Source organism: Parus major, chromosome 20, assembly GCF_001522545.3.
Source record: "Parus major isolate Abel chromosome 20, Parus_major1.1, whole genome shotgun sequence".
Taxonomy (NCBI): domain Eukaryota; kingdom Metazoa; phylum Chordata; class Aves; order Passeriformes; family Paridae; genus Parus; species Parus major.
In genome coordinates this window covers 1,949,846-1,974,714 of record NC_031788.1, presented here as the reverse complement: position 1 = coordinate 1,974,714, position 24,869 = coordinate 1,949,846, and the positions used below count along the sequence as shown (strand labels likewise).

At 51.6% G+C, this 24,869-nt stretch overlaps 1 protein-coding gene across 2 annotated transcripts in view; it reads left to right on the top strand.

The window, feature by feature from the left end:
* The window catches only part of RALY (RALY heterogeneous nuclear ribonucleoprotein), a 112,435-nt gene that overhangs the window by 18,320 nt on the left and 69,246 nt on the right, over positions 1 to 24,869 (top strand). The window contains exon 1 of one of the 2 annotated variants that reach the window (XM_033519047.1): positions 20,856 to 20,935. The exons of the other annotated variant lie outside the window; for it this stretch is intronic. The gene's annotated coding sequence lies outside the window, so the exon portion shown is untranslated. Of the gene's footprint in view, positions 1 to 20,855; positions 20,936 to 24,869 lie in introns of those variants that run through there. 2 annotated transcript variants of the gene reach the window in all.

Below are 24,869 nucleotides of genomic sequence, written 5' to 3'. Positions count from 1 at the left end.
AAAATTCTTGAGGGTGTTGTACCACGTGAGCCTGACCTGGTGTTTCCAGCCTGCCAGCAGCTTTGGATTCATCCTCATTACCACAAAGCCTCCTTGGCAGTAGCTGGTAGAAGCAGGATGGTAAAACCTTTGGTCCTGATGGTCATGGAATCCTGGAATGGTTTGGGTTGGAAGGGACCCTAAAGCCCATCCAGTGGGCAGGGACACCTCCCACTGTCCCAGGTTGCTCCAAGCCCCAGTGTCCAACCCAGCCTGGGCCACTTGCAGGGATCACAGCTGCTCTGGGCACCCTGTGCCAGGGAAGAATTCCCTGCTGATATCCCATCTAAGTGCTCCTCTGGCCATGGAGGAGCTGAGGAGCGTGCAGGGATGTGTGTCCTGCTGGCTCGTTCAGGACACAGCACATTTGCTGCTGCCAGGCCCTGAGGGGCTTGTGGAGGCTCCTTTTCATTAGCCAGCCCTGGAGGTTGTGATAAAACAGAGAGAGATGAGGAGGAGGAAGGGAGGAAAGAGAACGAAGCACAGGACAGCAGAATACACAGAGGCAAAGCAAATCCAAGGCAGCAGGGAAAATTGGGACCTCGTGAAAAATAATGATAAAGTTTGCTAAGCAGCTGCTGAGCTCCATCCCTCCCCTCCCAATTAGGCTGCATTAGTGGCTTGTGGGAAGCACCACAGCCTGCTGAAACTAATAGAGGCAGAAAGAGCTATTCCTTGGTGAATTTGCTTTCTTCTTGGCCCAATACAACATTTAACTTTTATTTTTGTAGCTTTGTGCACAAACCCCCTCTATTTCCCTAATCTCTGAGGCTGTGTGTTTGGCAATCCTGGAGGAACAGCTACTTGGGCTGGGGTTTTGTTCCTAATTCTGTTTGTGTGAGTTGTGACTTCAGCTGCTCCTCTGTTCCAGGGCTTCAAAAAAAACTAATAAATGGAACTTGTTCAGAAAGGAAAAAAATTGAGAGGTTTCTAGCTTTGAGTGCATTCATTAGGCTTGGTTATGATAATAAGGGGATGTTAGGGAAAGATGAATTTTAAAAAAATCATTATTTCAATCAAAGGCAGGTGGGAAGGGTTCATGGCTGATTCCATAACAGTTCTCAGTAGTGAGTGCTTATTCAATGAGTGCATTTATTTGGATCTGTCTTAATCTCTATATTTAGTGAGGGGGTTAAAAAACCATCTTAGCCCTGTAGTTGTACCTTGGACTGGTTTGGGTTGGAGGGAACTTAGAGGTCATCCCATTCCACCCCCTTCCATGGACAGGGACACTTCCCACTAGCCCAGGCTGCTCCAAGGCTGTCCAGCCTGGGCTGGGACGCTGGCAGAGCTCTCTCAGGGGCACAGCCCAATGGTTTTTCATGGGGTGGGTGCATGTGGGGAGCTGGGGGGACACAAGATGTTTCCAGTCTTAGGGTGATGTTGGAAGCCCTAAGAGGGGATCTCAAGCCCCAGGCTCTGGGATTGGGGGTTCTCAGTGCTCCCAGTTCCAGAGGGAGGGATGTGACACCTCCTGGGGCTCTGTGATTCTCCACAGCTCCCTGAGGGTGGGGTTGGCTCTGCTCCCAGGGAATGAGTGGCAGGATAAGAGGAGACACCCTTAAGCTGTACCAGGGAAGATGTAGATTGGATATGAGGGAGAATTTCTTCCCTGAACGGGTTGTCAAGCATTGGAACAGCTGCCCAGGGCAGTGGTGGGGTCACCATCCTTGGAGGATTAAAATCCATGTGGATGTGGCACTCGGGGACGTGGTTTAGGGTGGCCTTGGCAGTGCTGGGGAATGGTTGAACCTGATGATCTCGGAGGTTTTTTCCAACCTAAATCACTCAATGTTCCTTTGGCTGTGACACCTCCTTGTTATCATCCTGCTTGGGGTGTCACAGCCATCATCAACCCAAACTGGCAGCCAGGAATTTGGGGCTGAATGGCCTCTAATGTAGAGGGGAACCTTTTAAGTCACCTCTCCTGGATTCCTTTGAAGGCATCTCCCACAGAGCCGTGCCCCCAGCTGCTGGTGCCAGGTGTGATGAGCAGCCCCCCACTGCTGCCTGCAGAGAGCTTCTGGGACTGGGGATTTGTCTGTAAGGAATTCTAAATGCTTCAGTGTGTGACATCTTGACAAGAACATCTGACAGACTCAGAGTAGTGCTCACAGAATAAAATCAAATTTGGAGAATTTGGTGTTTTCCACTTCACTGAGGGGGGGTTGCAGTCCCATTCATGTAGCTGGGGATGTCAGTAAAGTGACACATAAAATAAGGTTATTTTGCTGCTTATTTTGTTGCAAATACCGATTCAAAAAACAATCAAACTTCTTTTTATTTTTTTCCTTTTTGCTTTCACTTTTCTCATTAGAAAAGAACCCTTCAAACTGTGCATTTTCTTCCAGGAATAGTTTCATTGAGGATTCTTTCATTTTTGTAAAACCCCAGGTGCTGAGCTTGCTGCTCACCTGTGTGCTGTGGCTTGGGCTTTTCTCTGATCTGCATTTTTCATTCTTGCAGTGAAAAGGGACAGAGCAGGATTAGTTCTTTCAAAGAATCCCAGTCTGGTTTGAGTTGGAAGGGACTTACAGCTCATCCAGTGCCAGCCCCTGCCATGGCAGGGACACCTTCCACGAGCCCAGGTTGCTCCAAGCCCCATCCAGCCTGGCCTTTCTGCAGATTAAATGTGTCAGAAAAGGAATTTTGCTGCACTGCTGGAGTGGATGTGGTACCTGGGCAGTGCTGGCTCTGTAGCTGCCCCTGCTTGGGCACGAAGATATTAAACATTAAGTTTAATAAGTTACTATTAACACAAAGTTACTGAACTTTGTGTCCTGAGCAGGTTCCATGTAGAGCAGGTGGGTTGGTGGGAGGGGAGGGGTGTCTGGACATTTTTTTCCTCAACAAACAGTGGACACACAGAGCCTGGCCAGAGCAGCTCCTCAGTGCTGGGCTGCAAACACCAGGCTGCTCTCTCCTCCTGGCCTCTCTCCTGTTTTCACCCTCAGAAAGGATGAAAATGCATCCCAAAGGGTCACACCTGCTCTGGCAGCTCATTTTTCACCTAGCACCAAGATGAATCTTTGTGATAACAAGCTCCAATGATGAAAAATGTTGCTTAAAGCAGCTGGGTCAAGCTGAGCTAATTGGCTCTGACCTCACTAATTCAAGACCTCAATTAATTCAGTGTGTTTTGAGGGCTGGGCTTTGCTGCTCTTCAGGGCACAGCCCAGCTCTGGGTTATGTAAAAGCAGCTGGATTCTGGGCAGGGACTTTGGGAACAAAGAGGGTGATGGCTTTGTACCTAGAGCTGCCTGTGGCTGAGGAGTGACTCCATCTGACCTGCTCTTTCATGAGAGGTGAAGTGTTGGGACTCTCTGAAATGAAGGTTTTGGGAGGCTGTTTGCTCAGAGGTTGGGATCCTGGCGCTCTCAGCAGACATTAACTTGGACTGGGCCCTCCCCAGCTTGGCAATGGGATGAGCACAAGGCTGCCCCAAAGACTGCCTTGAGCTGTTCCAGATTTTTCTAAAATGTTGCAGTGAAAAGAAGCCGTTGTTGTTTAGAGGTTCTGATTCTGCAGAGGGATTCACATCTGCAAGGACTGGTCCTTGCAGGTGGAATCCCCAGACTCCTCATGGAATTTCATGCTTGGAGGCACCACAGCTGCAATATCCCAGGAACTGCAGGTGAATCTCACCTGAGCCATGTGCACACAGTTCTTTCCAGTACTTCCCTCAAGCCCTGTTGGGCACAGGGCTCCGAGCCCTTCCCTCTGGTGCTGCACATGGAGTCACCTGCTGGGAGCTTTTCCCCTCCTGCTGGAGCCACAGGCTTTGTTTCTTGCCTGATTTGTGTACTGGGTGGAGCTGCACGTGTGGCTTGGATTGAAACAAGATATTGTGCTGCTGGAGGCAAGGTTTGAATTAGATTCCTTCACTATTTGGTAAAATGAGAGGTCAGCTCGTTTTGGGAGAGATCCCCAGGCCATCCCAGCATGCTGGGGAGGGAGGGGTGATGCTCCTGGCTGGTGTGTTCCTGTATCCCACTCTTGCCTTGCTCTGACCCCTGATAAAACACAGTGTGGTTACATTTAGGGGCTCTGAGCTGCTTTTAAAACTGTTTAATGATGAAGAGAATTGGGAGATTGTAGATTTAGGAGCTGGATCCTGGCTGGCTGGGTGTGAGGCAGCTGAGTTTATGGAGTTTGGGGTAGGTAGGGGCAGCAGGACCTCTCAGGGATGCTCTGCTTGGCACCAGCACTGAGCTGGGAAAGGCAGAAGGAGCCTGTGGATTTGGGAGCTGGGATTTCAGCCTGTGCTCCAATAGTAACAGAATTATGGAACATCTTGAGCTGGGAGGGACCCCCAGGATCCCCCAGCCCAGCCCTGGCCCTGCCCAGACCCCCCAACAACCCCACCCTGGGCATCCCTGGCAGCGCTGTCCAAACGCTCCTGGAGCTCTGGCAGCCTCGGGGCCGTGCCCATTCCCTGGGGAGCCTGGCCAGTGCCAGCACCTCTGGGGGAAGAACCTTGCCCTGACATCCAGCCTGATCCTGCCCTGGCACAACTTCAGGCCATTCCCTGGGTCCTGTCACTGTCACAGAGAAGAAATCGGTGCCTGCCTCTCCACTGCCCTTTGGGGGGATGTTGAGAAGGATAAAGGGAAAGTCTCTCTCACTTCCCCTTTGCCCACAGAGCTGTCCTCTTGGACCTGATCCAGTCTGGATCAGTGGGACCACACCTCTCAGCACAGCCCTGTGTCCTTGGGAAGGGGTTGCTTTAGAGGCTGCTTAGAGCAGCAGCGGCCCCATGGGGTGCTGTACATGATGCTGCAGTGAGCCAGTGCCTCTGTACTCTGCTCCTGCTGCCCCCTTTCCCCCTGCCAGACTCCTCTGCCCCCAGATCTTCTCTTTCTGTCCCTGCTTTGCAGTGGGCACCTCCATCTGCAGCCAGGGATGTGGCATTGCCCATCCCAGCATCTCTGCCTTGGTGGGTACCAGTCCCTCTGTGGTTCAGCATTGCCTCGGTACCTGGTAGTGATTAGCCTGAGCCCTACTGGAGCCTTGTCCCAGGGGACCTGCAGGCTCCTGGTGGGAAAGAATTGCTCATCTGCACAGCTTGATCTCTGGCCTGGTGGAGAAATGCCCACTGGAGCCTGCTGAGCTGGAGTGAGAAGGGCACAGATGCACCGGGCACTGCTGCAGCCTCTCTGCATCACTGATGAGACAGGCCAGGATCACAGGGAGTTTGAGAAAACTGGAAAAACATCCCCAGGAATCCTCTGTGCTGCTGCAGATTTTAAGGAGACATTACAGCCACAGCCTGGGTGAGAACGAGATGGAATATTGGGCTGAACATTGAGCAGCATTTTTCCTGTGAGAGAGCTGAGGTGGAAAGCATCATTCCTACAAATGGGAAGAAATAGGGGAAATTTCCAGGTGCTGGGAAGCAGGGGGGGGGTCTCTGTGAACCTTTCTGGATCACACAGGACATGTGGTGCAGCAGCCAGAGGAGATGGGAAACCTCTGTTCTTTCCTGTGAGTTCTGGGCTCCAGGACTGTCTCCAGCTGCTTTTCCAGGCACAGCAGTGCCACCAATTCATTGTCTCTGCTCTCTGACCTGGTTAATTTATGGAGCATGGAAGAAGGGCTGATGCATTTTGATTTTTGTCCAGTTTTGAACTGGCGCCATAGTTTATAAAGACTAAAAGTTTATTTTGTAGAATGAGAGAGGAAAATCTTCCAGGCCCACATGGAAGGGTGAATACTGTTGCCAAACAGCTCCCAGCCACATTTGGAATCCTGTGACTTGGATGTGGCCAGGAGCATGAACCTAAATGAGAAAAGAGGGGAGCAGTTCTGTGGATTTTAATATTTTTATTGTTCCAGTTCTTTAAACTCAATGGAATCTACACCCCCATAAAGGCACTGTGGGGTTAGGATTTTGTTATATTTGGGGTTTGTAAGAGGAGGGAATAGCTGTGTGTCCATGATTGTTATTCCTCCTTGCCCATACATCCCAGGAGGGAAGCCAGGCTGGAGCTGCAGGGTTGGGTTTCTGTAGAAAGGACTTTGTGCCCAGTGAACAGATGGGTTTGGAAACTTGGCTGGGCATAAAATGTCTCATGGAAACTTGTTCTTGTGGAAAGATGATGATGGCTTTTTTTGAGAGACCACAGAGACAGCAGGACACCAGGTGGGTGAGGGAGGCTGTCCTGGTGGCAGCTCCTCTGGGATTCTGGGGAAGTTGTTGTGTGGGATGTGACATTCTCAGTGCAGATGTGGCTCTGCAGGTGGAGCCAGGGCAGCTGGAAATGTGGTTTGGGCTCCCTGGAAGTGAGAGATGCAGTAGTGGAGGTAAGACTGTACTTATTAAACCATGTTTACCATGTTTTCAATGGTAACATTTAAATGTTGAACAGCCAGGCTTGGAGTGCAGCCCAAGTCTCTTCCTGACTTGTGTCTCATTTACATTCCTAATGAATTCCAGGGGTATTGAATCTCCTACATTCATTATCCAGGTGTTTTTGAAAATCCAGGCCCAGTAGCGGGTGGTGGATCTGAGAACCACAGATTTGGGTTACAGGGACCTTAAAACTCAACCAGGTCCCTGCCATGGGCAGGGAACACCTTCCACTGTCCCAGGCTGCTCCAAGCCCCATCCAGTCCCATGTTGGACATTTCCAGGGATCCAGGGGCAGCCCCAGCTTCTCTGGGCACCCTGTGCCAGGGCCTGCCCACCCTGACAGGGAACAATTCCTGCCCAATATCCCATCTAACCCTGTCCTCTGGCAGTGAGAGCCATTCCCTGTGTCCTGTCCCTCCATCCCTTGTCCAAAGTCCCTGTTCAGCTCTCCTGGAGCTCCTTTAGGCCCTGGTAGGGGCTCTGAGGCCTTTCTGGAGCCTTCTCTCCTCCTGGCTGAGCAGCCCCAGCTCTCTCAGCCTTTCCTCAGAGCAGAGGGGCTCCAGCCTGCAGCATCTCTGGGGCCTCCACTGCCTTCCCTCCAACAGCTCCAGCTCCTTCTGTGCTCAGGACTCCAGAGCTGGGGCAGGGGCTGGGGGAAAGGCTCCTCTCCACACTCATAATAGGAATCCCAAGCCAATACTCTGCCTCAACAAGATCTTTACATTTTCTACCCAGCACAGATCTGCTCTGCTGCAAGAATCAGAAGTACTCTTGCAAGCTGTTTTGTTCTTCCCTTAAGCTAATGGGAATGGGAAATCAATTTAGGACAAATTGGGCTAAATCAATCCAGGGAGGATACTCTTTGAAATCAGGGAAGTTCTTGTGTCTCCTCCCCATGGCACTGAGGTGCTCATGAGGCTGGGGACTGGTCAGGATGTGCTGAGCCCTTTGTGCAGGGTACCACAAACCCTGCTGGTGTCTGGGGAGGTGAAGGCACTGCTGCTTGGAGGGCAGGCACGGTCCTTTGAAGGAGATGTGGGCAGGTGTTCCCTCATGGGACAGCAGTGCCCAGGAAAATGGCTGTGACTGGAGTGTGAGGGACACAGTGTTTCACCTTCACTGTCAGGGTGACTCCAGAGGGGATTTCAGCTGTATCCATTACCAGAGCCAGGCATGGCTGTAGCCCTGTAAGGCACCTTTGCTCTGTTATTCCCTTCAAGGCTGTTACCTTTCTCCTGTAATTACCACCATGTTTCACCCACTCCCATCTCCCTGTGGCTCTTCCCTCCCACCTCACAGACACAGGCTTAGCATCCCTTTCATTCCCAGAAGACAGAACAGTGAGGGACAGTCACTCTCCTTGGGAGGGGTGGGAAGCAGGAGGGATTTGTGTCAGAACCCTGTTGGATCAGGTTTCCATATCTGCTGGATGCAGGAGCAGAGCCCAGCAGGTTCCTGTTAATCCACAGCAGCTCCACCTCTGCCAGGGCACAGCAGGAGTGTCACTGCAGGGGTGGCAGCAGTGGGGGCCTCTCCTTTCCCAATCCCAGATCGTATTTCCAGGATCCAGGTTCTCATCTGCACTTACACAGCCCTGTGTGAAGGCCCACAGTGAGCAGGAGTGCTCATAATGGGAGATTTGGGGGGAACAGGGCTGGGCAGAGCAAGGGGAAGATGCTGGGGCTGGTCCAAGCTGCTTTGGCAGAGGAAGGAGCTCAGATCTGAGGTAGATCTTTCACAGTGGCAGTGGATACTTGGAACAGGGGAGAAGCCCATGTTGGAGTGCTGCCTAAGGGGGACCCTCTCCAAAACCCTTGGGGGTGTGCTCAGGCCGTCCCCTCGGTGCAGCCAGCTGCCTCCATGTGTCTGGGCCAGCTCCAGCTGCCTCAGCTGACCCCAGCTGACCTGCCAGGTGTCCCTGCACAGCCCCACTGTGCCAGAACTGCTCCTTTATGGAGGGCAGAGCTGGGTTTGGAGCCACTGTGTGGCCAAGCAGTCCCATGCCATCCCTGAATCCCAACCATCTGCATGATCTGCCACAGAGCTGAGGGGCTGGGTCAGCAGCTCAGGGCTTTTTGTGCAAGTTTTGAGTTGCAGAAGCTGGTGAGGAGCTGCAGGGATGCCCACAGGAGATGTTACAGATAGCACACCTGCTGTTCTGGTTCAGTGAGTAAGTTTGGACTGTAACTGGAGGATTTCTGCTTTTAAGTGAAGTGAAAATGAACTTCTGCCCCAAGTCCATCTACTCTACCCCTATTCTTGGAGTATTTCAGGACCATTGTCCTCAGAAACATCCTGTGCATAAAGGGGCTCCAAGAGAGCTGCTGAGGGACTTGAGACAAGGAAGAGAGGAACAAGACAAGAGAATGGCTTCTACCTGAGGGGATAGGTTTAGATTGGATGTTAGAAAAAAAAATCCTCACTCAGAGGGTGTTGAGGCCCTGGCACAGGATGCCCAGAGAAGCTGTGGCTGCCCCTGGATCCCTGGCAGTGTCCAAGGCCAGGCTGGACAGGGCTTGGAGCAGCCTGGGATAGAGGAGGGTGTCCCTGTGCAGGAGATGGCACTGGATGGGTTTTAAGGTGTCTTCTAACCCAGAGCAGTCTGGGATGATGCACTGGGAGCAGCTCTCTGGGGACTCAGAGGTTCCTGTTGGATGCAGGTTCCTCTGCACCAGCCCCTGCTCCAGACAGGAGGTTCCTCCCCTGCTTGTTCATCAAGTTGTTTTGGTGAAGAGCTCTCAGAGTTGTTCAGCTTCAAGCAATGTTTGAAATTCCAGCTTTGCTGCTTGTTTGTAGTTGGCCTGAGAATTTGGAGGATCCCTGAGGGCTGTGATTGAAGTCCCTGAGCAGTGGGAGCTGGAAGGGGAGCAGGAGAAGTGTTATTCCCACAAGCAGGACTGGGAGAAATTTGAGTAGCAGGGACCATGAACCTAAGGGAAAGCTGTGGAAGAAGAAAACCAAATTTTAGTGTATAATCTGACTCTCACCTGGCTGTGCAATTAAACATTTTGTTTAAGTTAGCTCCAAACATGACTGCAAATATGTGTTAGAGTCCTTCAGATGTTTGTGAAGAACCTCCTTCAAAGTGCCCCTTAATCAAATGCTCTTATCCTCCTGAGTTGTTTGTGTAACTGATTCCCTCTTTTCCCACCTGCCAGAAGCAGTTTCATGGAAAAGAACTCAACAGAAGCCATAATTTTTGGAGCATTGGTATCTCCACTTTTAGACCTGCTGTTTTCTTTCACTTCTAGCTTTTTTCAAATCCTGCAGTGACTTTCCCCAGCTGGATCTGAGCCAGTGGAGGTGTCACAGAGCCAGTTAAAGATGTTCATTTCTCAGAGGCTCTTTGGTGGCCCTTTGGCCACCTCTGACCCAGCCAAGGGAAGGTGTGGAGCATCCCTTTGGCTGCCACCTGGTCCCTGAGCACAGCTTGGCTGTGTGGGCACCCTGCCTGGCTGGGAGGAGTTACTCAAGGTGCAGACACTGCTCAGGGTGGCAGTCTGAGAGCAAAGCTGGCTGTTCACTTACCAGTAAATAACTCTGTGGCTCAGGGCATTTCTGGCTTCTTGCTTCATTTCCCCATCTGTAAAAATAGTCTAATGGAAAAAAAAAATAAAATAAATCAGGCTCAGGTCTCTCAGGAGAGCATTTTCTTGCTGCTTCCCTGAATGTTTTGTGCTGTTGGTGTTTTCCTGTGGGGTGCAGAGAGCTCTCAGCCCATTGCAGGTGCCTGGTGCAGTGCTGTCCCAGGAGGAAATGCCCAGGGAGCTTTTCAAAGCTGCAGTGCCACAGGGTGAGTCCAAATCTGCCCCTGACCGTGCCACAAGATGATTTTCTGCTCTGGGATGAATTCAAATGACTTGGGGTTCACTGTCTCCTCCAGCTGGAGTTTAAAGGCACTGGCTGCAGCCTGTTCAGGCCAGGTTGGATGGGCTCAGAGCAAACTGCTCTGGTGGGTGCAATCCCTGCCTGTGGCAGGGGAACTGCAATGCCATGGTTTAAATCCCCTTCCACTCCAAACCATTCCCTGGTTTCTCTGTGTAGCAGTTTCTCTTAGCCCAGGTGATTTTCTGTCTGGCCTGACTCTTCCCCCCATGAAAAGGAGCCTGGATCACCTCTCAGCTGGTGTTTTCTAGCATAAACAACCCAAAAAAGAGCAGCCAACTTGCTTGGTCCTGATGCTCCCCAGCTGGTGCAGCAGTGGGGCTGGACCTGGGCTGTGGGTCAGCTCTTCCATCTGCCTGCCTGGCCTGTGCAAAAGCCTTCTGATCCATTAGGATTTCTCACAGGGACTTTCTCCATGTTTGGTACATGAGTATCTCATTCCTGTGTCCAAGCCACAGTGGCCACTTGGGGACATCCCAGTCTCCTGGTCCCAGCTGGGTGTTGGGGGCTCCTGATTGTGCAGCCTGAATACCTCTGCAGGAGGAGAAAACACTGGCAGGAACTGTCATGGTATTTTCCATGTGCTTTTTGCCTGGCTTCTGCCTTTCAGCCATGCAAAATCTGCCTGATGTTGAGCATTATGCACACCTTGTGGAGGTCCCAGAACTGGAGGTGTCATTTGTTCCAGGTTATCAGTCAGCTCTGGAAGCTCCAGAGGAATCTATTGCTGTCTCATGTAACCCCACCCGGGCAGGACTTTTTCCACCGTGTGAAATAACTCAGTGAATTTCTAATTACACAAATCTAATTAAGGGCTGGATGTAATAACTGTGCCTAATCGTAATGATACACCCACCCATTCCATTACAGAAAAGGAATTGCTTGTGTACAACAAACCACCCAGCTGAGTGCAGAATGAGCATCCCCCTCTCCAGCTGGAGCTGTGTGTGTGCTGGGGATGTCCCTGGAAGGTCCTGTGGCTGTGTTGGGATCACTGGCTCCTTTGGCAGGAGGCTCTCCAGAGGTACCTGTGATGATGAGGGTGAGGAAGTGGTCAGAGCTTTGAGGCACCATGGTCTGTGCACCATGTCCAAGGGTCCAGGTGGCTGCTGGACTGGGATTTACTGGGTGTTGTGTCAAAGGTGGCTGCTGGACTGGGATTTACTGGGTGTTGTGTCAAAGGTGGCTGCTGGACTGGGATTTACTGGGTGTTGTGTCAAAGGTGGCTGCTGGACTGGGATTTACTGGGTGTTGTGTCAAAGCTCAGCAGTGGCAGAGCAGCAATAGCTCCTTTCCTTCAGTTTCAGACCAGCTCTGCCTCATCTGATGTGCTTTCAGAGGCCAAAGTAGCACCAAAAATCAATTACCTCACACTGGAGATCTTTTGTTTTGTGGCTCTCAGGGCTGCACCAGTGCCTGGAGCCAACAGCATCTGCTGGTGGGTAAAACTTCTTGGATGCTCTTTTCCCACGAGGTGCCTCTGCCGTCAGCCTTGAAAATCAAGTGCCTGCTTATCCCAGAGCTCCAGCAGCATTCCTGTCAGAGGGATGTGGTTCCTTACAGCAGGACAGACCTTAACCCACACACTGGAGTGTGAGTTGCAGAGGGATCAGCTCCACTTACAAGTCTGGAGTTTCCATATTTTTGTAGCAGTTAGTGCTGAAATCACTCTTGCAGAAGAAACTGGGATATTATCCTTTCTTTACCTTGGAAGTTTGTCCTGCAGTGTGAAGGCTGGGCCAAATTTCTGTCAGCCCTGCAAGAATTTGGATATCAGAGGGGAGCCAAACACGGGACAGAGGGAATGATAACATGGCAGTGAGGTTAAATAGACAGATAATTGATTGTTTTCAGTTCTGGTTTGGGTGTAAATCCATTGTGGTTAATGGAGGATGGCAAATTGAATTGAAGAGCCCTGTGTGGGAGGCTCAGCCTGGCGCATAGCCAGTGCCAGAGGCTGCTTGTGGTGTTCCCTTGGTGTTCCAGTGGCTCCATCCTGCTGATGCTGGGGTTTTTATGCCAGGTGAGGGGAGCTGAGCTCTGACAGCTCCAGTCATGGACAGACTGCCCAGAGCAGCTGTGGCTGCCCCATCCCTGAAGTGTCCAAGGCCAGGTTTGATGGGGTTTGGAACAAGCTGGGAGAGCAGAAGGTGTCCCTGCCATGGCATGGGGCTGGAAAGAAATTGTCTTAGATATCCCACTCATTCTGGGATTCTGTGATGGTTTTGTTTGGAGCAGGCTCAGGGAGCATCCCTGTCCTTAGGACTGCCACTGCCAGCCATGAGGTTGCATCCCACTGCTTTTGGTGGTGGAAAACTTCCATGGAAACCCCACTTTCCATGGACCTGTGGTGGTTTGGGCTGAGGAGGAGCGAGGCCCCACCTGTGGCAGGTGTGTCCAGGTGTGGTGGGAGCACTGTGAGCAGCACAGGGCAGCCCAGTCCTGCTCTGGAGTGCAACACCTCCCACTGGTAAAGGCTGCTGGAGAGATTTCCATCTTGGATCCCACTGACCCTGAAGTTTGCTCACAAACCTTGATAAACCTGGATCCTGACTCCTTTCACCAGGGCCGTGCTTTCCATCCTTTGCCCTGTCCCTCTGCTCCTGCACATCGCCCTGCTTTGTGCAGCAGCTAAAAATAATGGCAGGCAAGGTGTGAGGCTGCCTGGGGCAGGGGCCAGGGGCCAGCCCTGTGTGGAAACCAGACTCCTCCAGCTGCAGCAGCCTGTCCATCACACAGGCACCAAGTGCCGGGGGCTCGGGCTCTCTCTGGATGCTCACTGGCTACAGAAATAAAACCAGGTTCTCTTCATGCCTCTTGCTAGCCTTGACTTTTTGGCTTGTCTCTGTATTTTTAGCCTCAGGACACTCTGTCCCCAGGGCTGGAGAGGACCTGCCTTGCCTCATGCCTTTCCTGACGTGTGAAGCCAGCTCTCTCCCTTCCCTGCTCCCGATTTAGCAGAGGGGAGGGGGCAGTGCTGCTGCTTCCCACTGGCTCTGCTGCAGCCCCAGCCCTGGGATGGGAGTATCCCTGTGTCCAGGAGTTTATTTGTGCTTCTGATTAATAAGATGGTTGTTTAGTGTGGGGGAAAAGGAGGCTCAGGGGAAACCTTCTGGCCCTCTTTAACTCCCTGACAGGAGGGGGCAGCCAGGTTGGTCTCTGCTCCCAGGTGAAAAGGGACAGGATAAGAGGAAATGGCCTCAGGCTGTGCCAAGGGGAGGTTTAGGTTGGAGATTAGGGAAAATGTCTTCCCAGAAAGAGTGGTCAAGTCCTGGAACACACTGCCCAGGGCAATGGTGGAGTCACCAGCCCTGGAAGTGTTCAGAAAACTTGTGGGTATGGGGCTTAGGGACATGGGTTAGTGGTGGGCTTGGCATTGTTGGACTCAATTATCTAAGAGGCCCTTTTCAGCTTTAATGATTGTGTGATTCCAAGTGAAGGGAAAAAAACCCCACACTTGATTACATTCAGCACATTGCACTATTTCTTTGTGTTTCACTGAGTGGGGACAAGTTTGGGAGTTTATTCTCTTTTATTTAAAAGCACAGGATGATTTAGCACAATGCAAAATGACATGTCACTTTGAATAAAGGTTCAAATGTTCTTCCATATGTCAAGTGCTGGGATGAGCACAAGACTCATGATGTGATACCTCAGTCATGCCAAATCCACCTTGGCATCCTCAGGTTGTGCAGCAGAACCCACCTTTCCAGGCAGCTCGGGTTGTCCTAGTCCTGGCTTTGGAGCCTCCTGAACATCTTCACCCTGGTCCTTGTCCCTGAGTTGGTTTGAGGGTTTTTCTCCTGTGCATGGCTCTGCAGGGCTCTCAGCCTCCCTGGGGCTGGAGCTGGCTGTGGGAAGGGCTCCAGGCTGGGTTGTACTTGGGCTGGAGCAGATGCCCTGGAGGTGCAGCTGGGCAGTAGCACAGGTCTGCTCCAGCCCTGCTCCCTGCAGTGTGAGCTGGGCTGGCATTGTCCTGCTGCCAGCCTGGCTCTGCTGTGTCCCTGCAGGATTGTGTGACCTGTCCCCAGGGAGAGCTGTGCCAGGGCACAGGCTGCTGGAAGCTCTCAGCACCCCTGCTCCTGACAGGCTGTGGAGACCCAGTTTTGGCTCTTCAGGAGGTCCCAAGGTGTGCAGGGACCGGGGGTGCTGGAGTGAGTCCCATCAGAGCTGTCCCTGCATTGCAGGCCACACCTTGCAGGTGACACGGTGGCAAGTGACGCCTCAGGGTGGCAGAGGGTAATTATTTGTTCATTGAGATAAAAAGCAAGACAGCAGAGGCTGGTGCAGGTTCCTCAGGTCTCTGGGGACATGGATCACTGCTGGGTGATTCTGCTCTGGGAAGCTCTGACAGCCTGAGCTTGTCCTTCTTGTCCTCTGCCAAGAGAGGGTGGTGTGGGCGTAGCAGAGAATCAGAAACCCCAGGATGGTTTGGGTTGGAAAGGGCCTTAAAGCCCATCCAGTGCCACCCCATCCATGGGCAGGGACACCTTCCACTGTCCCAGGGCTCTCCAAGCCCCATCCAGCCTGGCCTTGGACACTCCCAGGGATCCAGGAGGGATCCCAGGGCCTTGGGACTGTGCTGTTATCCAGCTGGGAGAAGGCACCATGTGCTGCACAAGGCTTAGCAGATCTTCATGAAAGCAGAACTATGTGCAGATATTTGGGGGACAGCCGTACAGTTCCTTGAAAGAGGCAGCTGCTGGATTTTCCTGGGCATTATTCCCTGCCCTCCCTGTGCAACTGGTGCTCCCCAGCCTCATCATTCCCTGTCCGAGTGCTGAGCTAAACAGCTGAGTGATTTTGTATTTTTTAATGGCTCTCTACTGTGCCTGAATTAATGGAAAAATGAACTGAAACCGAGATGAAGGTATTGAAGGGAGAGGATGACAAATTGGCTTTGGAGCATGGCAGCAACGAGCACTGTCAGGGGTTCACGCACTGACCTTTATCTAAACAGAACTGTGTGTAACAGATAAGAATATTTAACAATAATTAATGTCACATCAGTGCCGAGAACAAAATGACTACATCAAACAGGCAAGAAATCCACTGCAAATTACTCAAAAGAGAAATGTCAGCTCCTCCATATCTGCAACCTGCCTCATGCTGATGGGGCTGGAATGAGCCGGGAGGGCACACGAGGAGAGGAGCTATTAAAAATGATTTAGGGACTGGGTGATATGTGCAGGAATGGAAACAGCAGCAGCTCTGCTGGACCAGAGTCGTGTACAATCAAGCACCAAACCAAGCTGGTAATTGGGTGTGGGAGAAATGTGTACAAACCAATTATCCCCACTGCTGAAGTTGTGACAGGCTGCTCAGGGCTTCTCTTTCCTTTCCCGTCTGCCTCCGGGGTGTCCCTGTGTGCTGGGATTCAGCAGGCACTGCCCTGCTCACTGAGCCCTCCTTCATGTTTTATAGACAGGAAAAACCATCTGGCTGGGGATGTTGAGAAGTTCTTCATTCCCTTTCCAAGCTGGGGTTATCCCAGCTCCCCAGGAGCTGTGGGGGTGTCTGGAGGCTGGCAGGGTGCTCCACAGGCAGGGGCAGTGCTGGGGAGGGATGCAGGGAAAGCAGCTGAGCTCCAGGGGATGCCTGGGGCAGGGAGGGCACTCTGCCACCCCTGATTTCATTTCAAGATGAATGATGGACCGTTCTCCAGTGTCGTGACAACACTGGCTGTGTGAGGAGGAGTTAACCCCTCCTGACCTGCCTCCTGCTGCAGAGCATCCCCTGGGCCTCCCACAGAGTCAGGAAATGGTTTGGGTTGGAAGAGACCTCAAAGCTCTTCCCACCCCACCCCTGCCATGGCAGGGACACCTTCCACTGTCCCAGGCTGCTCCAAGCTCTGTCCAGCCTTACCTTGGACATTTCCAGGGATCCAGGGGCAGCCACAGCTGCTCTGGGCACCCTGTTCCACTCAACCTGCTCAGCCCAGACATTGTGAGATTATTGGGAATATCCAGCTGGTGCACGAGTCTGGTGAAAAGCTTAACTGTCACTGTCAGACACAAAATGATTCACATGGACACAGCTCAAAGTGAGATGAAAGAAGAAGAAGAAGGAAGTTTATTTGTTCTTTCAGTATTTATAAGCTTTTGACCACAACCAGGGATTGGATAGTCAGGTTAACACCTTCCCAACCAAACTGGCCATGAGAGACATCCATCAAAAGGCAAATCTTTAATGGAATGTATAAACATCTGTGTTTATAGTTACTTTCCTGGGAAAGTGGCTGGAAATTGTGAAAACAATATTGAAAGGTCTGATTCTCAGGGCGACACTTAACCAAGTCATATTTTTATTCTAAACAGACCTTTGTGTCCATACTACTGAATTATTTCCTCACCATAAATTCATGGCCACATCTGGAAAGTGTTATCAGCCTCAGTGGGTAGAGCACAGAGCTGGAGGCCAAGGTCACAAAAGGAGCCTGGGGAAGTGCCAGGAGCTGCTTCTGAATCCCTTGAATTTTTGGCTGGTACAGTAAAGGCCAGTGCTGTCCCCCAGCCACAGTCCTGCTGCCCACTAATTAGTTTTGTTGTCAGCGTTTTGCCAGTGGAAGGAGGCAGTCAGGTGCCTCTGGATCAGCCAGGGTGTGAAAAATGCCTTTCCAGCTGGCCTGGTGACCTTCTGACAGCAGCAGAGAATTCACAGGCAGAAGGTAAAGATGTCAAGATATAAAATTAGGGACGATGGGGAGCTGTGTCTGCCCCTTGAAGTGAAACAGGAAACCCTATCCCTGCTCCCATCCTGGCCTGGGATGTGGTTTAGGGTTTCCTGTCTCTGTTACAGAAGTTGCTGCTGTTTGCCTCATTCGAGGCACATCCTGCTCCCAGCCTGCAGGACAGTGTGGGAGAGAGGTGGGAGCAGAGCCAGCTGCCAGCACACTCCCTGAGCAGCATCCTGGCCCAAAAGCTCGGTCAGGAAAAGTGTCTGATGTGCTCAGTGGCAAAAGAAACCCAGCCCAAGGTGAGATGAGCAGAGAAGTGATAATTGAAGGATCAGCAGCCTGCCCATGGCAGGGAATTGGAACAAGATGATCTTCAAGGTTCCTTCCAACCCAAACCACATTGGGATTCTGTGAGTATGGATCCACAGGGGAGAAAACAGGACATTCAAACACCAGTTAAGACTGAAGCCAAACTGAGGTATTGCTTACAGTGAAAGGCTGTGACTTTGCATCAGAATACAGGAGCAGAGCTTTGGCAAAACAGGCGGTTAATTAAAGTGCAATAATTAAACGAGGTTCCTCCCTATTTTGTCTCCCATGAGAGGAAGTGCAGAAAAGGTACTTGTTAGAAAAATAGATTTAAATAAATCCATGGTGTTACAGATAACATCTGGAGAAGCACAAAGGGCAGAGACCTCTGCTCTGGTGTGTCAGGAGGAACTCTCACACTTCCAGCTGAGCCACTCTACCTTTGGGTGAGGTCAGATGGTTTGGTTTCTCTGGTTTCCAGCCAGTCTCTCCAGTGTCTGCCAGTGCTCAGGGACCATGCTCACCCCCTGGTTTTATGCCCAGGAGATGCTGGGGCACAATCAGATCCAAGCTCCCAGCTCCCATGGAAAGCTGGAGGAGTTCTCAGCACAGAGGGACACACGTGAGGATTCTGATTTGGGGCTTCTTCAGAAGGAAAAGCCTCATCTGTAGAAGCTGTTTGGGGCAGGCTTGGGCCAGCTGAGCTGCCTTGAATTCTGTAGAGACTCACCAGCGGCTCAAAAGATGAACTGCAGGTTTCCCTTTCCTTAGAACAAGGAGCAGAACATATCCATAAGCTCTCCTTGCAGTTCTTTGCCTCTGCTCCCTGCAGGCCATCTGAAACCCTCGTATTAAAGTGATTTATCACATCGCTCCTCTTGGTGCTGGAGCATGGAGAGAGGGGCTGGGACACCTGAGGGAAAGCAGAAAGCTGTCCCACCTGCCTCAGCTCCCGAGGCAGACATCAGCACCCTGATGTCACTTGGTCAGGGAATGGCTGGAGCTGTGGCAGGGGAGGTTGAGGTTGGATTTCAGGACAGCTCTGGTCACCTGAACCTTGGCTGTGCTGATGATTTTCCCTTCTCCATCCTCAACACCAGCACCAGCCCTGCCCCACAATTTCCAGGACCATTGCTGGGACCGTTTCAAGGGCCATTCTCTTCCTTTCAAACCCCTTGGCTTCCTTGAGATGCCATTGCTTTTCACCCATTTCAAGAGTCAGTTTTGCAGAGAAGTTTGAGTGGAGAGAGCGAGAGAGAACTCAGAGGGAGCAGGAGTTCTGAGGTTGCACCACCTGATTATCTCTGAGACACGCTGCTGCTGCTGTCAGCCCTTTTTATGCACATCCAGGGCTGGTGCCATCTCACACCTGCTCCACACTTGTTTTGAAATGACACATCATTATGATAGGCACTGCAAAGATGGATCTTTATCCCCAATTAAATGGCTTTTCATTTCCTGCCCCAGTTGAGGAGCAAATCCCTGGAGAGCAGACTCTTTAATGAAGTAGGAGGTGCGTGTGAAATTAAAGGTGATCTTGTTTGCTGGAAATAAGATCAGTGCTGATTCCTGGTGTTTCCAGAACAGTGGGATTGTGTGTGATGCCCTGGGAGTGTTTCAGGTGACTGGAAGTGTCAGGATCCCAGGTCAGATGTGAGAGCATTCTGTGTGGGATGCTCGGAGATGTCTGGATCCCGCTCCAGCACTGGGCTTCACTTTTACTCTTCCCTTTTCCTGGAGTCCCCAGCTGATCCTGGTGTCATGGGACAGCCCTGGGAAGGAAGAGGAGCAGCCCTGGCCATCCTGCAGGGTGTTTTGGCTCAGCAGGAAGGGCACTTTTGGGAAATCCCCCCAAACCTCTGCCCTCAGCAGTCAGCAATGGGTACGGAATTGTGGCTTTTGGGAAATGAGGAGGTGTTTCTGTCAGGGTGTCCATCCCCAGCTGAGGAGGGGACAGGTGAGGTGCTGGGGTGACACTGGCTGTGATCTCAGCCTGGTGGGAGCCTGGACACCACATTCCAACCCCTCAGCTGTGCTGGGTGTGCTCCCTTTGCTGCTCCATCCACACTGAGCCCAGGGTGCAGAATCCCTGCCTGGGGACAAGTCCTGCCTTTTTAAGGGTCTGTGATATATCTTAGTCAGGATCTGCACTGTTCCATCCCTTCTCCCCTCCTCCTGCTCCCTCAGAATGCCATCCAGCCCTGTGATTTATTGCTTTTCAGCACATTTCCTTCGCTCTTGGAGAACTTCTGTTTAATTTTTATGCCCGTTATCGTTCAGGGAGAGAAGGGAAGGGCTTGGGGAGCCCAGAGTGGAAATAAAGCAGCACATTAAATGCAGTTACTTTGTTCAAAAGATGTTGTGTTTTGGCAAAGCACTTCTGCATTGTGGGTTGAAGGGATTCTGCAAAAACTGTGGGATGGGGCACTCAGTGGATCCAGTCCAGCCTTGCAAGGGCTGGGCTCAGCTGCTTTTGCTGCCTGGATTCCATAGGAGTCACAGAGTGAAGGGGAATTCAGTGTGAGAGCAGGGAATGGCCTTGAACTGAAGGAGAGCAGATTCAGAGACTGGGAAGGGAATCCTCCCTGGGAGGGTGGGCAGGCCCTGGCACAGGGTGCCTCTGGATCCTCTGGATCCTCTGGATCCCTCTGGCTGCCCCTGGATCCCTGGAAGTGTCCAAGGCCAGGCTGGACAGGGCTTGGAGCAGCCTGGGACAGTGGAAGGTGGCCTTTTTTCAGTTCCCTTGATTTTGCTCCTGGTGAGGTTTTTCTGTGGCACCTTTTTGCTGCTTCCACTCCAGGTTATCAGTCAACTTCTTAGACCTCACCCAGGCTTAATTTAACATCCCTGGGGGCACAAAGAGCTGAGAATCCGTGCCCTGCACCCTTCCCTGTGAGGAGCATCCCTGCACACCCTGCCTGGACCAACCCCACTGCACCAGGATCTTCTGAGTGACTCAGCCAAAAAATGCCTTAAAAATCCCTGCAGCTCCCAGTTCTGAATCCTGGTTATGTCCTGGCACATCTCTCATTCTGGGCAGGTATCTCAGCCATGGCAGGGAAAGGAAAGACCCTTAATTTAAAGTTGCAGGAGGATTTGGGGCCTCTCGGGGGATGTAGAGGAACTGAGTTAAAGCAGAACATTTCAGTTTCATCAAGGAATAGTTTCAAGCTGGCCTAACCCGAAGCAAAATCTTCAGTTTCAAAAGCACATTTTCCAAATATTAAATAAATAAATAAGCAAAACTGTGGAAAAGTTTTACTGTGGGATATTTCACTTGGAAGAAATTCTGTTTTTTCCCTGAGCCATCCTGACCAAGAATTCCTCTATCCTTGTCCTCTGCCAGCATTAGCCTGATGGAGCAGTTTTTGTGGGATTTCTGAGCCAGCCTGAACCAACTCCCCAGTGCTCAGCCCTGGGAACACAACCACCTCTGTCTGCTCTGCTTCCAGCTCCTTGCTAAGCAGCTCAGAGTCTTAGCTCAGAAAGTCCCAGCTCTGATCCTTGCAGACAGCAGCAGCTTTGCTTCCCAGCACTGCACACCCTCACAGAAAGTCGTGGATTATCTGCTTACCCTCCCTCCATGTCCTGGTTCCTGCAGGGTGAAGAGCCACAGAGAGGAGCTGCTCCGGGAACGGGGAGAGTGACAAAGCCCCAGAGCCCAGGCAGCCCTGGTGAGTGACTGTGTCTGTGCTCTTGGGGTGCTGGGAGAGATCCTTGTGCTTCCCTGTGGGGCACACAGCAGTGGGATCTGGGCCAGGAGATGAACTGTGTGGGTACCTTGGTTCTGGGCTCAGACTGAGGGTTCCTCCCGTGGGAGCCTGCTGGGAGAGGCTGATTTTCCCTCACCCTGGCCTAGTGGGGGTGTTCAGGGAGTCAGAGGTCGATGGATTTGCTGAGAACCTGCCCCTGGTGCTGTTGGGGATGGAGTTGGGATCACTTTAACCCAGGCAGGTGCTGGAGTCACCATCCCTGGAGGTGTTCAGGGAAGGTCTGGATGTGGCACTCAGTGCCATGGTCTGGGTGACAAGGTGGTGTTGGCTTGGGCTGGATGATCTCAAAGGTCTTTCCCAGCCTCATTCTGTGGCTCTGTGACTGTGATTACACCCTGTGGGTTGCTCTGGACACGGGTTTGGGCAATATCCATTGCTTGTGTTGCTCCTAAAAGTTCTGTTTGCAGTTGGTGGAGGTGGGAGCGAGTGTGACTTGTGAGTAACCTGGAGGTGAGCTCTGCTCCTCACTCTGCTGGGCACATCCCAGAGCAGGGGGGCAGCTGGGGGAAGTGCTGCCCCTGGGGAATGCTGTGTTTGGGGCAGGCAGAGGTGCTGTGGGGCTGGGGGGAGCCAGGGTTTGGTCACCTCTGGAGCTGTCTCTGACAGGGGAACAGCAGCCTCTGGCACTTGGGCTGGGAGAAAACATTTCCCGTGGTATTTCCTCGTTGGGACTGTGTTTGTCAGTGCTTAGGTCAGGACAGAGGAGTTCCCCATCCCCAAAAAGGGTGCAGGGTGTCCTCAGGCCACAATTTAGGAAGTTTTAACATCCCCCAGACCTAGCTTGGCCAGGGGGGCTGAGCTGAAATCGCCTCTGTGACGCAGAGGTTTTCTGGAGGGATGGGGAAGGATTTAGGGATCAGGTCCAGTGGTTGCATGACCTGAGGGTTGGGAAATGCTGGCCTGGGAATGACTGTGGCTGTTGGAAACTTGCTGTGCTTCCTGAGCCCTGAGGTCAGGGAGGGCTGGAGCTGGGAGGGCTCTGCTGGGAGTTTCCTTGTGGGAAGAATGGATTAGCAGGACTGCAGAGCAGTGAAACCTGGAGTTTGCTTCAGAGAGGGTGAGGATTTCAGGGTGTCCTCATTCTGTGCTCAGCTCATGGCAGGAGGATGCAGCAGTGTAGCTTTCAGCAGTGGATTTTCTCTTCCAGTTCCTGGGCAGATGGAAGAAAGCAGAAATTACAGATTAACAGAGTGGGTAAGGAAGGGACCTTAAAAACCATCCAGTGCCAGCCCTGCCATGGGCAGGGACACCTTCCACTACCCCAGGTCACTCCAAGCCTGGCCATGGGCACTTCCAGGGATCCAGGGGTTCTCAGTTTCCAGTTCAGCAGGGTTTGCAGAACTTGTGTTTTAATTGGTATCACTCTTGGAGTTTTCCTTTGGATATTACATAGAAGAGAGAAAAAACAAATGTGATGAGATAAAACTTCTTATCACAGAGGTAGGAGCTCTGCTGCTGTGTGATGATACCACACACAGTAAATAAGGATCTTATTTGGAAATCTAATCCAGGAAACTCCAAATAACAGCAGGGAAAAGATTCACCTGAACTTCTTCAAATCAAAATGAGGCAGTTGGGGGAGAAAGGGAACTTTGGTTTGATCAGATTTGTATATAACCATTTTCTGTTCCAGCTCAATGTACCTGCCCGTGGTGGTAGTGAGGATATTTTGACACAAAATATTCTGGTACATGGGTAGATTGAATAAATGACCTGACTAAAAACCCTTTCCTGCATTGACTAAGACAGCCACTATACCCTAATTCCATAGACCAGGATTTAACTCAGCAAATGAAATTGTGGGATTCAGCAGCACTGAAGAAACATTTTTACTATTTTTACCATTTACTGGATTTCTACTATTGAAGACATTTTTACAAAGAATGCTGCCAGAAATTTTTCCAAGTTTTGTTTTGGCTCTTGGCATATTCAGTAGAGCTTTGAAGTGTGGACCTTTCTTTTTTTATGAGGTATTTCCTGTAAGTGGAGGGAATTGTCTTTTATCCAGCAAGTTCTTCCCTATCTCAGGACTCCTGAGCCCCTGAACACCACTGGCTGATTATTTCCTCTTCCATTTTTCACTTTTCCCTGCACTTTCTGGTGGTACACAGAATAAAAGTAGATTCCAGAAGGAGCTGCTGAGCTCCCTGTTCCTTGGGAAATATTTCAGTGGGGAAATATCTGTCATTCAGGCAGTTAAAGAACACAGAGAGTGACTGAAGAACAAGGAAGGCTGATGAAAATGCCCATTATTCCAGGAATGCAGGGGAAGTGTTGGAAATAGCTGTTATTGAGTCCATCCTTGCAGGGCTGGGAGTAATGAGAGGACAAGAGGAGCATCCTTGGGTGGCTCAGCAAAAACGGGATGGCTGCAATTTTCTGCATATCTCAGAAAAGCCTGGGGTGCAGGGGGCCAGCAGGGCTCTGAGCACAGATAAATCCAGGCTCTAATCACCTGCTCAGGTCGTTAGCAGCTCGGGCACTTCTGTCTGGCCAGGATTAGGGGGGCACTGGCGGCCCTTTAAGCTACGATCTGTGGTGACCTTCTTAGCACCCCGTGGCCAAGGAAGGAAGGGATGTAACAGCTTCTTAATTTAGAGAACACCGGGTCAGGAGGAGGTTGCAGATCCTGGAAGCCAGCTGGGGCAGGAGCTGGGAGGGGCTGCAGTGTCCAGGGACCCTCACAGGGCTCATGGTCGAGCCTAAAAATGCCAAACTCTAGGACTGAGTTCCCCTCTGTGCCTGAGGTGCCTCTGCCAGGGAATGGGTGGTTGGATCACTCAGGTTGGAGCTCATTCCAGAGGCTCCACAGGAGTTGGGAACCATCAGAAACCAGGCTGAGGAGGGCACAAGCAGAAATTCCCCCCAGATGCACTCTCCCCAGTCTTTATCTGCTGTAAAAAAAATTCAAAGACACCAGAAAAAAAATAATTCAAAGTTAAAACTCATGTTGTAAGTAGGCTCCCAGGAAGGATTGCCCTTGTCTGTGCTGGGAATGATCTCATGGCACGTGCAGTAATTGGGAGTGGTTGGCTGGAGCATGTTCCCAAGGTCTGGAGCAGGTTTTGGCTGGAGCAGGCTCACTCCTGTCCCATGGGAATGGGCTGTGGATCCCACCTGGCAAAGGCAGGCTGGGAGGAGAGGTTTCCTCACACAGAGACCCCAGTCCCTGACCACTCTGCAGGGAAGCAGAGGAGTTTGGGGATGTTCTTGGCACACAGTCTGTAGTGAAAGCAAAGCACAGAATCCTTTGGGATTGGAAAGGACCTTAAAGCCCATCCAGTCCCACCCCTGCCATGGGCAGGGACACTTTGACCATCCCAGAGTGCTCCAAGCCCCGTCCATCCCAGCCTTGGACACTGCCAGCATGAGGGGTTGTTTTGGTTGAGGATGATTGGGGGATGATCATTCAGTGTTTGCACACAGCAGGAGTGGGGTCTGCAGGCTCAGCCCCTGGTGTTGTCCAGCTCTGAAGTTCTCAGGGATGGAGCCATCCCCTCCCAGTGCCCCCAGTGCCTGTGGGAGCTGAGCTGGGCTGGCTGGGAGTGGGGACCCAGGCAGTCCCAGCAAGGATCAGGTTTTCCAGTGACAGCCAAATCCTGACACGCCGAGCTGCCACTCTTGACACTGGAACCTTCTGAGCTGGACACTGCTGGATGGAGCTGCTAATTAACCCTTTATAAACACCCTCATGGCTCTGTCCCTGGGCTTACCTGAGCTTTTCAATAAGCAAATGAACTGCCTGAAGCTCTCAGCTCTGCCAGGTGATGCAGGACAGGACCCTCTGCTCAGGACCTTGATGGTGCAGTCTGAGAGTGGAAGGCTGTGTGGCTCA